The sequence below is a fragment of the Oryctolagus cuniculus genome, chromosome 21 (assembly GCF_051225735.1).
Source record: "Oryctolagus cuniculus isolate XC-2025 breed Fujian yellow rabbit chromosome 21, ASM5122573v1, whole genome shotgun sequence".
Taxonomy (NCBI): Eukaryota; Metazoa; Chordata; class Mammalia; order Lagomorpha; family Leporidae; genus Oryctolagus; species Oryctolagus cuniculus.
The window spans coordinates 29,785,928-29,803,584 of NC_142887.1; positions in this window are offsets into that span (position 1 = coordinate 29,785,928).

Here is a 17,657-nt window from a genome sequence, read left to right on the forward strand (position 1 = left end):
CAGCTGTTGAACCAGCTGCCCAACTGTCCTCAGCATCCCCTGGCCAGGCCTCCCTGCTGGCCCAGCTCCCTCCCTGGAGATGTACAGACTACACTGGACCCAGGTCCCTACCCTAGGACTTCAGGGTGGCAGTCATTGGTGCCCCCACCTCCAGGAGGATCTATCCCTAGCAGGCAACTCCTCTGGCCCAAATCCCACCCCCTTTTTCTCCCCCCATCTCAACCGCTCTCTCAGGATCCAGGAATTCTCAAAACCATTGTCAGTCTGGGCCTCTCCCAAGGGAACAGCCCATGGGGCTCTGGGTTGGGAGGCAGGGAGAAGGAAATCAGGGTCCTCACAGGGCCTGGCTCCAAGTCCACAGTAGGAGCTGGAAGGAGGCTGTTCAAGGCCATGCGTGAAACTCCCCAGGGATCAGGCCAGGACAGCACCCAGCTGTCCCATGAACAGCAGGCAGGCCCCAGCCTCTCTCTCCTGGACTTTTTTAGTCCACTTTTGACCTGCCCTACTGAGTACCTTCCAGGGTCCCCCAGCATGGCCACCCTGTGAGGAACCCCTGTGTCAAGGGGACAGCAGCAGAAGCATCTGGCAGTGGGAACCTCACTGCTGGCACCCCTAGTTACAAATGTTCTGTGAGAGTGGCTGCCCCAGACATACAGTCCTGGGGCTGTCAGCAACATGGGACCCTACTACCAAACCTCCTCTGCTTCTAGTCCCTGGAGGAAACTTGTGCCCCACCCCCTGCTCTGCTGTTGTTCCAGCCCTATGTCTATTGACTCCTAGGAGCTGAGGCTGATGCAGGGGGCAATGCTCAACCCACTGGTCACCCCCACCACAGCCGGATCCCAGACCACCAGCCACCATTAGCTGTGGTTTCCCAGGTGCTACTGGGTGTCCAGTCTCTGCTCAGGACCCAACCTAGCCCTGCCCAGCACTCAATGTGGCCTTAGGCATCCCCACCCATCTCAGCGGGAGAGCCTGGACTACTGCCCCCTGGCCTCAGTAGCTCAGGGTGAAGAGTCTGTGTCTCTCCCAGTGGTCCTCTTAGGACCCCAAGGAAGACTCTACTGGGAAAAACTAACAGAAGTCAATGAAATTCTGAACATGAGGGCTACTGTCGGTGGCCTGGCAAACTTAAGGATTTCATTTCCCTGACCCAAAAAAGGGGGGCAGGGGGGCTGTGCAAGATCTACCCTTTCAGGCTGCATAGTGAGGCCCCTAACCTTGCACATGGGACACTCGGCCAAGACCTCTGACCTCTGACCTCCTCAGTGATCAGACACCCCTGGTGTCCCCAAGGTACTGCATCTCTCCAGAGTCTGGTTCCCTAGGCTGCCTGACCCAAGGCCCAACCTGTGTTCGGCACATCTGCACCTATCTTTTCCTGGTTACCCTCATCACACCTAGCAGCTCCCTCCCATTGTGACTCTTCCATTCCTGCCCCCACATTGGCTTCCTCTCCCACTCTTCCTCCCACCCCAGACCCTGTCTGGGATGGCCTCCTGCCCTTCACTTCCGATCTCCACAGCTCTGGACACCACATATCCCTTCCTTCCCACCTTTAGCCCGAGTCTCCCACACCACACACTTGCTCTTGCCACAGCACCAGTGCCCTCCAAATGGCTCTGTCCATGGGCCCCTCATGGCTTTCCCCTGCTGACCCTAGAGGGGGCTCGAGCCATGCACATCCTTCTACCCTCTTGTAACTCCTCATCTCCCAAGTCCGCTTTTCCATCATCCCTCATCCCTTTTTTCTGCAACTACCTTGCCAGGGATGCTAGGAGCTGGCACCTTGGGCTACTCTTTCTATCTCTGTCCACCTAAATAATAAACTACCAGGAGGTCAGATAGTTCATGGCTTCTTCACCAGCCCAGTCACTCAATCTTGTTGTGTCCAGGGACTAATGGCCTCCCAGGACACCAGTCTAGCAAGGGCCTGTGGGAGCTTGGCCTCCCCCTTCTTCTTTTTTATTTTTTTTAAGATTATTTGTTTATTTGAAAGTCGGAATTATAGAGAGGGAGAGAGAGAGAGAGAGAGAGAGAGAGAGAGAGAGAGAGAGAGAGAGAAAGATCTTCTATCTGCTGGTTCTCTCCCCAAATGGCCACAACGGCCAGGGCTGGGCTGGCCAGACTGGAGATAGGAGCTTCATCCAGGTCTCCTATGAGGGAGGCAGGGGCCCAAGCACTTGGGCTATCCTCCACTGCTTTCCCAGGTGCATTAGCAGAGAGCTAGATCAGAAATGGAGCATCTGGAACTCAAACCAGTGCCCATATGGAATGCTGGCACAGATGGCTGCTTAACCTGCTACACCACAGCGCCAGCCCCGGTCTCCCCCTTCTTTGTCTCGACTGGAAACAAGCACCAGGAGACCATGGCTGTGCCTCCCCTGGCTCCTCAGAGGTGTAACTGGTTCTGGTCCTGGAGCTACAGGTCCCCAGTCTTTGCAGCCCAGCTGTGGAGTTGCTCCTAACCCTGCTACAGGTACAATCTCATCTGCTTCCACCTATCACATCATGGTCCCAGCCAAGTGCTGCTTCCAGGCAAGCTCTGAGCTAGTGTCTGGTGAGCTTCATATCCTGTGATCCCAGCCTATTCTTGCCTCATGTAGGAAGAGGCAAGTTCAAGAGCTGAGGCAGCCCTCCTGGGTCCCACACCTGATCAAGGCTGCACAGTGGGCCCTGGGCCCCTTGACCCCAGACCACCCCTAGGTGAGGTCACCACACCTTTCCTAAGGCCAGCTGAGGAATCTGAGCCCACTCAAGTGCCAGAGATGTTCAGGGCAGCACAGACAATGGGTGCCCAGGCTCCCAGTCCAGGGTCACTCTCTCCTGAAGAGGCCATGCCCATGGAGGGACAGAAGGTGCTGAGCACACAAACCCTGCCTTGTAGCCCTGTGGGATGAGGGTACGTGGGTCTTTCAGTCCATACTGACTCGGTTGGGGGGTGGGTAATGGACAGAAGGTGTCCTGGGAAGACCCTCTGATTCCACAAAGCAAAGCAGTTACAGGTGTTTGTATGCCCATTTCAGAGAGGCGAGAAGTGAGGCTCTGATGGGAGGGGATGAGTTGTGAAGTGACCCACCCCCAGGCTCTCTGCACAGTTCCTCCACCCTGTGTATCACATCATTCATTCATCCACTCAAACATCAACAAACCTTGGAGCACAGCTGTGGATCAAGGGCAGGAGCAAAGAGCAGACCTGCCCTGGAGGAACTCACAAGCTGGGGATGGTGTGGTGGTCACCACTGCCCCCAGCCCAGTCCTCAGGCTCCCAATGTTGGCATCTGATGGCAAGGACAATGCAGTCCAGCATGGCTCCTACACTAAGGATGAGACTGAGCTGACAGGGATGCTGTGGGCTGCTCCAGATGCCATCCTGGACACTTGTGACTCATCACAGTGCGAGTGGCCCTTGTGGTACCTCTGGGGCCTTAGGGTTGCCTTTATCAAATGTCACAGAGGGGATACTGGCCATGAGGGCCATCTGGGGCTACCCAGGCTCCACACAGCCCAAGGACAGCCAAGCTGGGGCTGAGCTCCCTCTGCAGGTCTCACCCAGCCCATCTCAGACTGAAGGTCAGTCCTGCAGGGTACGCCAGGTACACATACGAGTGACAGGGTCAGGGTCCATGAGGGTAGCTTGGCCTGGCCCCAACCTTGTCTCACCATGTGCCCTTGGCTGAGCCCGGTGTCTGCGACAGATGGGGGAAGGGCTGGCTTCTTCTACAAAGAAAGCTAGAGCCCAGAATAGCCACTGGTATGGGTGGAGGAGCCCTGGGGGAGGGACAGGAAGCTGTTTGAGAACCTGAGGCCTCCTGTAAGATGATGAGGTAGCTGCTTGGGCCCTGGGGGAGGGGAGGAGCTGGGAGCTCCTACTGAGCAAGCCCGGGGGAATCTCCCAATTGCCCAGCCTCCTCCAGGGCACTCCCCATCCTTCACCCCCCAGCATTCACTGAGCCTCAGCAGCAGTGGCAAGGGGGACTCTGGCCCCATCCTGTATTTCCAATGTGAAAGGTCTAAAACTGAATTGTTCAGCCATCTAAGAAATGCCCACGTTGGGGACCAGTGCTGTGACGTAGTGGGCTAAGCCTCCACCTGCAGCTCCAGCATCCCATATGGGCGCCAGTTAATTTATCAGCTGCTCCACTTCCATCTCAGCTCTCTGATATGGCCTGGAAAAGCAATAGATGATGGTCCAAGTGCTTGGGCCCCTGTACCCACATAGGAGACCAGGAAGAAGCTCCTGGCTCCTGGCTTCAGATCAACCCAACTCCAGCCATTGCAGCCATTTGGGGAGTGAACCAGTGGATACAAAACCTTTCTCTCTGTCTCTCGCTCTGTCTGTAACTCTACCTCTCTAGTAAATAAATAAATCTTAAAAAAAGAAAAGGAATGCCCACTTTGGGGATATGGATGTCATGGTCACGGCCTGCTGTAGTACCCACCAGCTTAGTGACACAGTGGAATGACAGTCACAGTCATACCACTCAGAGTGGGCTGTCCTTCACTATTCCTTCCCAACACACCAACCTCTTCTCCAAGGTTCATCCCCCTGGGCCCAGTCACACGTTCTTTGCTCCATCTTCAGGGCACAGTCCTTAGTGTCTCACCTGAAACCCAGGCTCTACCCTCAACAACAGAACAGGTTTCCCAAGGCCATAGAGGAGCCACAAGCTATGGCTCCTGAAAGAGATGTGTGTATGAAAAGATTCTAAATTTATTTATTCTTTGTTTTGTCCAAAAGGCAGAGTCAGAGAGACAGACATAAAGACATCTTCCATCTACTTGTTCACTTTCCAAATGCCCACAAAAGCCAGCCTGGGCCAGGCTGAAGCCAGGAGTCTGGAACTCCCTCCAGGTCTACCATGTGGGTAGCAGGAACTCAAGTACTTGAGCCACCTGCTGCCTCCAGAGTGCACATTAGCAGGGAGCAGGAATTGGAAGGGGAGCTGGGCCTATACTCAGACACTCTGTTATGGGATGTGGGCATCCCAAGAGTGTCCTAACCAGGGCCAGTACTCTGACGTAGTAGGCTAAGCCTCCGCCAGCAGCACTGGCATCTCGTGTGGGCACCAGTTCATGTCCCAGCTGTTCCTCTTCTGATCCAGCTCTCTGCTTATGGCCTGGGAGGGCAGCAGAGGATGACCCAAGTGGTTGGGCCCCTGTACCCACATGGGAGACCAGAAGAAGCTCCTGGCTCCTGGCTTTGGATCAGCCCAGCTCTAGCCATTGTGGCTATTTGGGGAGTTAACCAGCAGACGGAAGAACTTTGTCTCTGTCTCTTCCTCTCTCTGTCTATAACTCTGCCTCTCAAATAAATAAATGAAAATCTTTTTATTAAAGTATCATAACCACTGCACTGAAGGCCTGCCCTGAAAAACAGTTCTTAACCTACTCATGTCCCTTTCCCCACACCCAAAATGCAATGATTCCCACACTAGCCTCATGGCTAGCTGGATTGTGTCTTTCCCTAGAATGCTTCATCATGCAAAGTCTCCAGGAAGCACCTGTGCAGGGGTTGGTAGTAAGGCCTGGAGAAAGGATTCCTTCTTTCTGGGATGATCTGCAGGAACCATTCTCCTCCATGGTCATTTTGAAGGACTGTAGCTGGGCCAGATGGACATAAACACAATGACAAGACAGAGGGTGTTGGGGGTCAGTCAGAGTCTGTCTTTGTACTGTTTTTCTTGAAAAGTCATTTGGGATCACAGCTGACCTAACTCTGTTTTCCTGATAGGTCCAAATGGATAGCCTCTTCTAGAAGTGCCTACATCCTAGATTTCCCTCAGCATTCCCAGTTTATGGTCCTGGTATAATAATTAATAACACTCCTGACACCCCAAGAAAGGTCTCAGTTTCAACTATAAATTTTGGTTACCAAGCTCAAAGTAACCATTTGCTGAATGATCAAATAAAGTTCTTATCTTTTAAAATATATTTTCAAGGGCAGGAGTTTGACATAGCAATTGGGATGCTGCTTGGGATGCCTACATCCCTTATCCTATGGATACATCAATACCCAGTCTCATCTGCCTATCCCTTCTCCTCTTTGTCCCAGCCAATGTGATCCAGGTATCTACTGTGTCAGATGTTGTACTGGACACTGGAGTCCCCACAGTTGCTTCCTGTCTGGGCCGTCCCTGCCTGCTCAACACCCAGCCTTCAAAGGGAACTTCTGGGCCTTCTGACCAAGGGAATCACAGAGGACAAAGTGGCCACATAGCCCCAGAAAGAGGCCAAATGGGGCACCTCCTGTCCAGACTCCCAGATACACCATTTTCTGGCCCAACTAAAGAGAGAGGAAAGCAGTGGCCAGGCCACAGTCTGGGATCCCAACAGACGACAGAAGGGCTGTATAGGCCCAGACAGCACAGCAGTTTTTAGGGAAGGGCAGGTTCTGGGCCTGGGGCCCTAGGGCAAGGTGGTCGGAGATAGTGAACCCCCAAATCAGCCACATGAGCCCATGGTCAGGTTAAACTCAGTTCCAGAATGGATCACAGCCCAACATGGATGGGCCCCAGTGTAGACACTGTCCAAAGTCATGAGTTCAGATCTGTTTCCCGAACCAATGCTATATGCTGGGAACATGGTGGTGGGCAGGGCAGGCACAGCCTGAATGGGAGCACTGGTGTGTTGGGAGAGTCGGAAACACACCTAAGAGAGAAGTGAATGGCATCCTGCAGGAGACGGGGGACAGGTGCATGAGGGAGAGAAACAAAGTAGGGGTGTGGAGGATAAAGCATGTCTGGCCAGGAGGCCAGGTTCTAGCCCTGACTGGAGGCCAGACCCTGGGCTAGAGTCGGGGGTGCCCAAGCCCAGCCTTAGCTCCCCTCTGTGCAGCCATTCCCTGGAGGACAGAGAGGCACAAGCACATAGAAGATAAAGGCTTGGTTAACCATTGTTGATGTTGGTATGTTCCAGCCACAGGTAGCCTCAGGTCAGCCACCTAATCTGCACCAGGCTCCCTGCAGGCCCTGGCACCGTCACCCCAGTGCAGCTGGCTGGGTGAAACCAAGAGTCTTTGAGGCCATAAATAGCTGGGGAAGTCCCACCTGGCCCCAGGCCTGGCAGCAGGTGCATTCCTCTCCTTGGGGGATGGGGGTGGCTTCTAGTTCCTAAAGTTTCCACAAGCTCAGCTGGAGGATGAGTCCATGTCCCAGTACCAAGGCCACCCAAGCCCCTATGCCCAGGCCTGAGCCAAAGTCTCAAGGTCATGATCAGTGGACAGTCAAAAGTGGCATCTTCTGTTCCAGAATCTTTTTGTTGTTCCAGAACCTTCTGTTTATGGCCCTTCCTAAGGGCTCTCCAGGAACTGCTCTAAATGCCATTAATCACTGGGTACTACTGGACATTTGGAGCTTGGAGGAGCCCTGAGTGGGCAGGAAGGGACCCTGTAGGTCACACCCCACTTGCTGACCCTAGACCTTGGACTCTTCTGGGGAAAGGGGAGAAGAAAAGGGGAGAGAAACATGATCCTCATAATCGCTGCCCTGGACGATAACAAAGAGAGCAGATGCACAGGTGTCTTCCAAGAGTCCTCCCCAGTAGACAGTCACCCAACTCATCTGTCCATCCATCCACCCATTCACCTTCCCCAGAACCTGGCCTAGACAGGGCCCTCAACTTCTTGAGTCCCAGGTGAGGCAGGACTGGCCCAGCCAAGGCCAAAGCAAGACTTGGCTCTTGTCTGCTTATTCACTCAGGAAGAAGGGGCTGTGGCCCTGGGACATCACTGTCCCTTACCCCAGGCTGGATCTAAATACTGAGGCCAAAGGGAGGGAGGGAGGAGTACAGGCAGGCTGGCATAGTGAGGTCTGCTGCCCCTGCCCAGTGAGTGACCAGACCTCCCACACACACCCTGTCCTCCACTCAGAAAAAAAGGCCCCAGGATATTCCAGGGCTCCAAGTCCTGACAGTAGTTGGAGAGGCGAACAGGTACCAGACACTGGGCCTAGGTGAATCACTGTAGATGGCAAGCCCCTTCTCCTGGTGAGACTTCACTACCTCACTCTCAGGGATTCAAGCCCATAGCTTCCCCCAGCCATTTCCAGAGGCCCAGCCTAGGGAAACCAGGCCTGCCACGTACAGCTATGGCATAAATTGCCTGACATGTGAGATGGGAAGTATCACATAGACCCCCACCTCCACCTTCCACCCCACAAGCACACACCTGGACTTGCCATGGTCAGTGAGCTCCCTGCTACTACTGTCTCCTCACTTCCCCCTCAACAGCACACACATACTCAGGCCAGGTCAGGTCCTGGGGATAGTGCCAGCTGTGGGAGGCTTGTCCCTGCCTAGTCTAGAGCTCTCACTGCAGGTGGGACCTCTTTGAAGAAGACAAGGGCTTGGGGATCCTGCGGGTTCTGAGTGATCAGCAAGGGTGACCTGGTGTCAGCAGAAAACTCAAACAGGGACAGGAGTTAGACCCCGAGGGCTGGAGGCAGGGGCAGCAAGGCTATTCTTGGGGGATCAGCAAGAGAAAAGGCAGAGAGAGAGGGCTACAGTGACCTTTCTCTCCACAAAGCTGTAGCCAGGGCACTCAGGACCCGATTAATGCAGCTCACTCTGTCTCAAAGACCCCAGACTCCTGTCTCCCACACCACCTGGCCTGCCCTGATTCCCACTCAGAAAGTCCTCAGAGGGGGCAGCGGTTTGGTGCAGTGGTTGAGACACCACTTGGGATACTTGCATCTCGCATCAGAGTGCCTCAGTTTGAGTTCCAGCTCCTAGCTCCCAACTTCAGCTCCCTGCTAATGCACACCCTGTGAGGTAGCAGTAATGGCTCAAGTACATGGGTCCCTGCCACACACATGGGAGACACAGATTGGTTTCCACACTTCCAACTTCAGCCAGACCCAGCCCTGGCTGTTGCAGACATTTGGGGAATGAACCAGTGGATGGAAGATCTACCTATCTCTATTTCTACCTCTCTGCCTCTCAAATATATGTGTATGTATATATGTATGTGTATATATACGCACACACACACCCATATGTATGTATATGTGTATGTATGTATACACACATACATATGTGTGTGTGTATATATATATATATATTATTTATTTTTAACTTTTATTTAATGAATATAAATTTCCAAAGTACAGCTTATGGATTATAATGGCTTCCCCCCCATAACTTCCCTCCCACCCACAACCCTCCCCTTTCCCTCTCCCTCTCCCCTTCCATTCACATCAAGATTCATTTTCAATTCTCTTTATATACAGAAGATCAGTTTAGCATATATTAAGTAAAGATTTCAACAGTTTGCACCCACATAGAAACACAAAGTGAAAAATACTGTTTGAGTACTCGTTATAGCATTAAATCTCAATGTACAGCACATTAAGGACAGAGATCCCACATGAGGAGTGAGTGCACAGTGACTCCTGTTGTTGATTTAACAAATTGACACTCTTGTTTATGGCATCAGTAATCATAATCATGAGTTGCCAAGGCTATGGAAGCCTTTTGAGTTCACCAACTCTGATCATATTTAGACAAGGTCATAGTCAAAGTGGAAGTTCTCTCCTCCCTTCAGAGAAAGGTACCTCCTTCTTTGATGACCTGTTCTTTCCACTGGGATCTCACTCACGGAGATCTTTCATTTAGGTTTTGGTTTTGTATATATACATTTCTAAAAGTCCTTAGACTCTGTGCCTATGCATAGGCCCTGCTCTGAGTCAGGCCTCTGTCAGGGCAGGGGACAATGCAGGGAGGAAGTCTGGGGCCTGCTCTGGGGAAGAAGGAGAACTAGATGAAGGCAGTGACCACTATGCAGAGATGAGGGAAGAGCAAAGGATGCTGGGAGGCAGACCCACAGCAAGGCCCCAGAAGATGCATAGGAGTTCTCCAGGGCAAGAGGATGAACACAGGCTGAGTGAAGCCAGTAAGTCAGAGCGTCCCAAGACCAGGAACCCAGCAAAGGGGTGAGGAGCAAGTTAGGGCCCAGTGGGTGTGAGGCCAGGAATAGAGGCCGAAAAGGCCTCAAATCTGACCAGATCTGAGATTCCAAAAGGCTAATGTGTACTGTGTTGAGACACTACTGAGTGGCTTTATTCTTCTCATATCATTTACCAAACATGGGGACACATGCTATCTGCATGGAACCAATATCGAGATTATTGTCCCATTTCACAGGTAAGAAAACAGAGGCTCAGAGCAGTTAAATCCCAGAGAGAATGACAAACTGAACTCCTGGGTGCCCTGATGTGCATCCCAGAGCCTCCTACCTGAGGAATGGGAGAAACTGAGGCCAGCAGAGGCGAGAACCGACCTGAGCTCACATGAGGGTCACCTATCTCGGAACACAAGCACTCTCTGCCAGTACCGAACAAGTTCATGAGGGGAGACCTCCTTTCATCATTTTACAGCCCTGACCTCATTTCAAGGGTGTAGGAAGAAGCCCCAAGAGCGTATATCAGACATAGGCAGACCTACAGAACTGGGACCATCCCTCCACTGAGCAGCCAGGGGTAGCCACCCAGCAAAGGGCAGGGGTGGGGGCACCCAGAGTGTTGTTCTTCCTGGAGCAGAGTCTGCAGTAGGAGCCCAGACCAGGGTCTGCCAGGGAAGGTCCCCACCCACACTGAGCCTTCACAGGCCATAACACTGGGTGACTTACCTCCCCCTGTGGGCCTCAGTTACTCCTCTGACAGAACCCCCCCCCCAACAGGGTGGGTTTGGGAATTGGTTGAGACGATGTTCAAGGTGTGCCTGGATCATGGGGACCCTCACCATCCCCCCAGCTATTGCTGTCACTTCCTGAGCTCCTGCCCAGCCTGCCTATGACCTGCTTTGTGACCCTGGGCAATGCCCGTCCCCCCTCTGTGTCCCAACCTTCCCAACTGCCCAAGAAGAACCTGTATGAGGAGCCCCAGGTGTCCACCATCTGGGAAATCAAAGGATTCCTGGAAGACAGAGTTGGCCAGGGAGGTCTGGAGGGACATCAGGCTTGGGGTAGGGGTAGGGACTGGGGGAAAGAGTGACTGGAGTAAGTCACCTCCCCCAGTTCTGGTGGCCCTGCCTGCACCTGCCCACCCCTGGGAATCCCCAGGCTAAAGTTAACCCCGAGTTGGCTGAAACCAAAACCCGGGGTGACAAAAGTGGAGCATTAAAGGGGAAGAGAAACCAAGTCCACAGCCAATAGGGCATAGGATGGGTGACAAACAGGGCCAGGTGCGACTGGCACACAGGGCAGAGGCAGTTTCAGGGCTGAGACCGGATGTTTGTGCAGCTCACAGATGGGGGCAGCAGGGTCCTCCAGCCCCGCCCTGCATCTCACCCCTTTCCAGCCCCAGCGCCCATGCCTGATGCTGCCCCCTGGCTGCCTCTAACAGGGGTCCCCTCTGGTGTGTGAGACAGGAGATTTGCTTTACATTCTTTATGCTTTCTTGTGTTTCTTCTGATTTTTCAGAGGAGATGTATCAGTTTTAAAAACACAAAACAACAAACTGACTTAAGATACAAGATCTTGGGGAAAGCGTTGTGGTTCAGCAGGATAAGGTGCCACTTGGGACACCTGCATCCTGTATCGGAGTACCTGGGATTGAGTCCCACCTGTGCCTGATTCCAACCCAGCCCCCTGCTCACATGCCAAGGGGGGCAGCAGATGATGATGGCTCAAGTACTGAGTCCCTTCCAACCATGTGGGAGACCAGGATGGAGCTCCTGGCTATTGTGAACATATGGAGAGTGAACCAGAGGATGGAAGTGTAAGATCTCTCTCTTTCTCCATCCTTCAAATATTTTTCAAAAGAGGAAATAAAGATATAAGATCCTCTAAATGTGGGGCTGAGAAGATGGAAATGGCACCTAATAAGGATTGCACAGAATGTTATCCCAAAGAGGTCATAAGCCAAGAAGTGACATGTGGTGTTGCCACTTGGGACACCTGCAGCCCACACTGGAGTGTCTGGTTCAAGTCCCAGCTCCTCTGCTTTTGATCCAGCTTCCTGATAATGCACACCTTGGGAGGTAACAGATGATGGCTCAAGAACCTGGGTTCCTGCCACCCACACAGGAGACCCAGTTTGACTCTTGGGCTCTTGACTTCAACCTGACCAAGGCTTGGCTGCTTCAGGCATTTGGAAAGTGACTAGTAGATGAAAGATCTCTCTCTTTCTCTTTATCCTTCACCCTTTCCTCCCTCCCTCTCTCTCCCTTAATGAGTGGCATGCAGCTCTTTATCCATATCTGTACCTACACACATACTCATATCCATATGGCTACCTGTGGGGTGGCACTAAAGGTAATGCTGTTTAATATTCTGCCCATCTGACTTCTCTGTCTTCGTTTATTGTGTCATGATAAAAAAACAAGAGGTATTTTAAAGGCTACTTCAATAAGCCTACTTATTTCAATTCACTTAACACTGAACAAATATTTAGTGCTTGCTGGCCACATTCATGACCAGCAGAGTGTAGGCTGATGCTGAGGATGAAGCACAACAGAGTCAGAAGGCTGTCTCTCTGGGAGACCACAGGTGAGAACAGGTCATTCCAACTCTAGTATGGGTTCTTTTCCTCTAGGTCTTTGGTTCTACCCAAATCCATGGAACTCTTACACTGCAGCCAGCACCCTGGGTCAGGAAGCCATAACGGAAGAACAAAGCGTTCCAGGGGTGACACGTGCCCAGCAGTAGGCATTTGCCAAGGAAAACTGAGGTAAAGCAACCCCCTTTAAATAGAGTTCAAAACAGAAGCAGCGTCCTGGTGGTGAAGATGCCTGCATTCCATATCAGGGGCCCTGGGTACAATCTCTGTTCCCAGATCCTGACTCCAGCTTCCTGCTAATGCAAACCCTGGGAAGCAACAGGTGATGGCCCAAATACATGGGTCCCTGCAACTCACACGGGAGACCTGGATGGAGTACCCAAATCCTGGCTCCAGCCCAGGCTCATCTCCGGCCATCACAGGCATTTGTCTGTCTCCTCTGCCTCTCAAATAAATTTTTTTAAAAATTTTAAGAGCTTGGATTTTAAAATAATAGAAGCAGGGGTAACTGCAAACCAAAAGTTGAAGCAATTTCTACAAACAGTAATAAAAGCTTTCTTACACATGAAGCAGATTAGCAGAGGACAAGGTTGTAAAGGAAAGAAGCTCTATCTGAAAGAGACCAGAACAGACTTACAGAGTTTTCACCAGTTCCTTGGAAAAGAAGAGATACAGGCAAGTCAGAGCATCTGTGAGGAGACCTGGGCTGACAAATCGGTCACATAGAGGCATCAATTTCCTCAGGCAGGCACCAGCATTGTAGCATAGCTACATATAGGCACCAGTTCATATCCAGGACTGCTCCACTTCTAATCTGGCTCCCTGCTAATGCACCTGGGAAAGCGGTGGAGGACGGCTCAAGTTCTTGGGCCCTGCCACCCATGTAGGAGACCTGGATGAACCTCCTGGCTCCTGGTTTCAGCCTGGTCCAGCCCTGGCAATTGCAGCCATCTGCGGAGTGAACTAGGAGACAGAAGATATCTCCCCCTCTCTCTCTCCTTCTGTGTAACTCTTTCAAATAAACAAATAAATCTTTACCAAAAAGAAAAAAAAATTTACTCTGGCAACTAATCTCTTTTTCTCCTGGGCTGATGTATTTGATTCCACTAATATTAAGAGTAACGTCTCATGTGTGTTAAGAGGAATGCCTGAGAAAACTGCATAATTTCCTTAGCAGACTTCCTGACTCAATGAACAGCAGAAATATGATAGTAATTACTACTGGGAACTCACTCAATATGACCTATTGCTTATAGATTCCATATATGTTCATTATATAGCGACTTGTATTTACAAGGGTAATTAAAAAAGTTTGTTGAAAAATGGAATTAAAAGATAAGTTTATTTTGGTGCAAAAAATGTGAAAATTCACACAAAGGGTCTTCAAAACATTCATGGAGGAGCTGGCACTGTGGTACACCCAGTTAAGCCAGTGTCTGCTGTGTTGGCATCCCATATATGAACCAGTTCTAGTCCTGGCTGCTCCGCTTCTGATCCAGCTCCTTGCTGGTGTGCCTGGGAAAGCAACAGAGGATGAGCCAAGTTCTTGGGCCCCTGCACCCATATGGAGGACCTGGAAGAAGCTTCTGGTCCCTGCATGGCCCAACTCTAGCCGTTGCAGCCATTTGGGGAGTGAACCAGCAGATGGAAGTTCTCTCTGTGTCTCTTTTCTTTCTCTCTCTCTCTCTCTCTCTCTCTCTCTCTCTCTCTCCCTCCCTCCCTCCCTCCCTCCCCCTTTCTCTCTCTAACTGTGGCTTTCAAATAAATAAATGCATTTAAACATTTTTTGCACTAATATACTTTATCTTTTAATTCCATTTCCATTTCTCTACAAATGTTTGAAGTGTACTGCCAAGGAAGGCTCACCGGGATATCCTACCTCCTCTTCAGGCTCCACAGATGAGCAGCATATACTGGGGTGGGGGCTGAGGGAGGGCGGTGGCTGTTTCCTGGCCCTGCTTGTGATGGGTGGGCACTGGCCAGAGCTTATGGAGGAATATCAAGGTCTGGTTTGAGTTGGGCAGGGGGTCCTGTTGTCCTGCCCTGCTGTGGGGATTGTAATAACCCAAAAGATGCCCTTGGAGGGTGGCTCAGCTTTGGACATTAAGGTCTCAATTTGGTGAGCTGCCAGCAATCCTAACCCCAAGCCCACATAGGTTGTAGAATCCGGAAGCTTGGGCTCAATGCTGGGTTGGTGGAAGTAGAAGGTGGGAATCAAACCCAGCCACTCTCCACGGAGTACAACTCCACCAATGGAGTTGATCTTTAAGTGCAACTGATTTGTAGCCAGAGTGAGCACAGAAACTGCAAGCTAAGGGTAGAAACCACTGGTGTCACCTCTTGAGTGCCTTATGTAAGTTCCTGATTAGGTCTCTGTTCCAGCCTCCTGCTAATGCTACCCCACTCTTACCCTCTCCCCATGCAGGAGGTGGTGCCCCTACCACCCACCACCCACCTGGGATCAAAGATTTACCTCCCACCTCCTGGCTTTGGCCCTTCCTCTGGCCATTATGGGGGCTGCACAAGCAGATGGTCGGGGAGGGGGGTCTCTTAATAAAAGTTTTAAAAGGAAAAAAATGTTTGAAGTGCCCTTGTATTCATCATTTCTTAGGATCATAAAATTTCTTTCAGGACATTCTCCATCTATAGTCACTGCAAGATATCTGTTCTAGAAGCAACATGCAGACAGACATCAGATCTTACTTGTTCACACCCTCTTTCTTCTCCCCAGAAAAACACAATTTTGTAACCCAATTCTGAGTGTCTAATCCTGTGACCTAAAATCTAGATAGGCAGGCACTCACTAGCCACCTCCTCAGCCTGCTTGCGTCCTGCCCCACTTCCCCTTCCTCTTTAACAAAGGTAGAGCTACTGCCTTCGAGAGGTGTGGCCCCTTCCCAGGTCTCTTCCCCAGCAGCCAGCTCAATGCCTGGAACGTCAATGTTCTCAGCAGAAAGTTTGGATAAGGGAAGGGAGGAAGGCAGGAAGAGATGGTTGGGTATGATGTGTAGATGAGAAACAGATAGATGAGTGAGGAGTGAGTGGAAGAACGGGAGGATAGGATGGGTGGTAGATTGGCAGGTGTATGAATGGGTAGACAGAGTACTGCCTGGAAGCTTTATGTATAGAGACTGAACCCAATACTTAGATTCCAATCCCAACTTTGGTCCTAACTCAGGTGTGACACTGAGCTGTATACTTAATGTCCTTATTTCCTTAAAAAAGATTGATTTATTTATCTGAAAGGCAGTGTTACAGAGAGACAGAGGCAGAGAGAGAGAGAGAGAGAGAGGTTTTCCATCAGATGGTTCACTCCCCAGATGGCCACAATGGCTGGAGCTGTACCGATCCAAAGCCAGGAGCCTGGGGCTTCTTCTGGGTCTCTCACACAGATGCAGGGGCCCAAATACTTGGGTCAACTTCCACTGGTTTCCCAAGCCATAGCAGAGAGCTGGATCAGAAGTGGAGCAGCTGGGACTCGAACCAGTGCCCATATGGGATGCCAGCACTGCAGGCAGTGGCTTTACTTGCTACACCACAACACTGGCCCCTACTTAATGTCTTTAAGTCTTGTCCCCTCTCCAGGCAGACTCCCTGCCCTGTCCATCTCACCAGCTGCTGAGAAGGACACTGACATGATATACAAGCATGAAGGTGTTTTAGAAATCCTTTTTTCATAATTTATTTTTCTTTATATTTTGTTTATTGTAAAGGCAGAGAGACAGAGACAGAGCAGACAAAGATACAGATCTTCCATCTACCAGTTCATTCCCCAAATGCCTGCAACAGCTGGGATTTAGCTAGGAGGAAATAAAGAACCAGGAACTCAATCCAGGTCTCCCATGTGGGTGGCAGGGACCCAAACATTTGAGTCATCACCTGCTGCCTCCCAGGGTACACATTAGCAGGAGGCTGGAATCAGAAGCAGAGCTGAAACTGTAGCCCAGGCACTCTTGTATGGGATGCAGGCATCCTGTGCAGCATCTTAACAACTTTAGCAAATGTTCTCCCCACCCCAGAGAGATTCTAAGTGCTAGAATTAATTGAGGCCCTGGAACTAACTCCCCCAGGGGTTGAAACTCAGGTTTTGCGTCAGGGGGCAATATAGACAGATGTCCAGCCCAGCAGAGACCTTCCCCATGCAGGAGCAGGGCCTGCCTTGGCATGCCAGATCTGAATAAGGATTACTACCACCTTGGAGCAGTGTGCACTGGCAGGGAGAGGAAAACAGCAGGGGCAACTATTTGGATGGAACAAGAGGATTAGGGGGGAACTTCAACTTAATTTGTACACTTTTCAATGTTGTCGTAAGAGAATTTTATTAACATTGGGAGAGAAATTAGTATCTGGGGGCAAAAACATCGCTGCTCATTCCCCCAGGGGACCTGCACTTCCATAGCTCATGAGCTTGTGCTAACAACAACAACAACAAATACCCCCAAACAAGGGGCCGAAACACACAGGTGTGACATGGAGTCGGCTGCCGATATTCCAGGAAGAGAATAGCCAAGCCTGGGAAAGACTGGTCTCCTGCTTCAGGGCAGTCCTGGTACAGAGTGCTTCCAGGGAACCCACAGTCCAGGCCCAGGGCGGGGCACGGGGGGGGGGCAAGGCATAGATGAGATGATGTGGACACAGATGTCAGCTCGGTGTGAGGGAGAATCATCTTGTTAGTTTTGTGACTTCCTCTTAAAATACTGTTTATTGGTCTTGGTCTGTAGTTTCAAAATGCTATCTGCTCACTGTAAACAAAATGAAAAGTACAGAAAAACAAACAAGAGGGAAGCAATTCACCCCTCATCGTTCGCCTGGAGTAGCCACTGCTGATATCCTGATGAATTTCCTCCTTTTCAGTTAAACTGTAGCCACCATAAAATACACAGAACGCATGTTTAATATTTTAAAAATAGGAACATCAGGAGTTATGGTTGCACAACACTGTAAACATACTAAGTGCCACAGAACCACATGCTTTAAAATAGTAAATTTGGTGGGATGTGAATGCCATCCTATTGGATTCCTAGGCTATGGACATGGCCAGGATCTCAGGAGCCCCTAAACGAAGCATTGCTTTCCTCTTCCTTCTAGTTTTACCTTCACTATGTGTGCCCTTAACCCATTTTTCAGGGTAGCCGGACTCTGAACTTCATGTAGATTATGTCA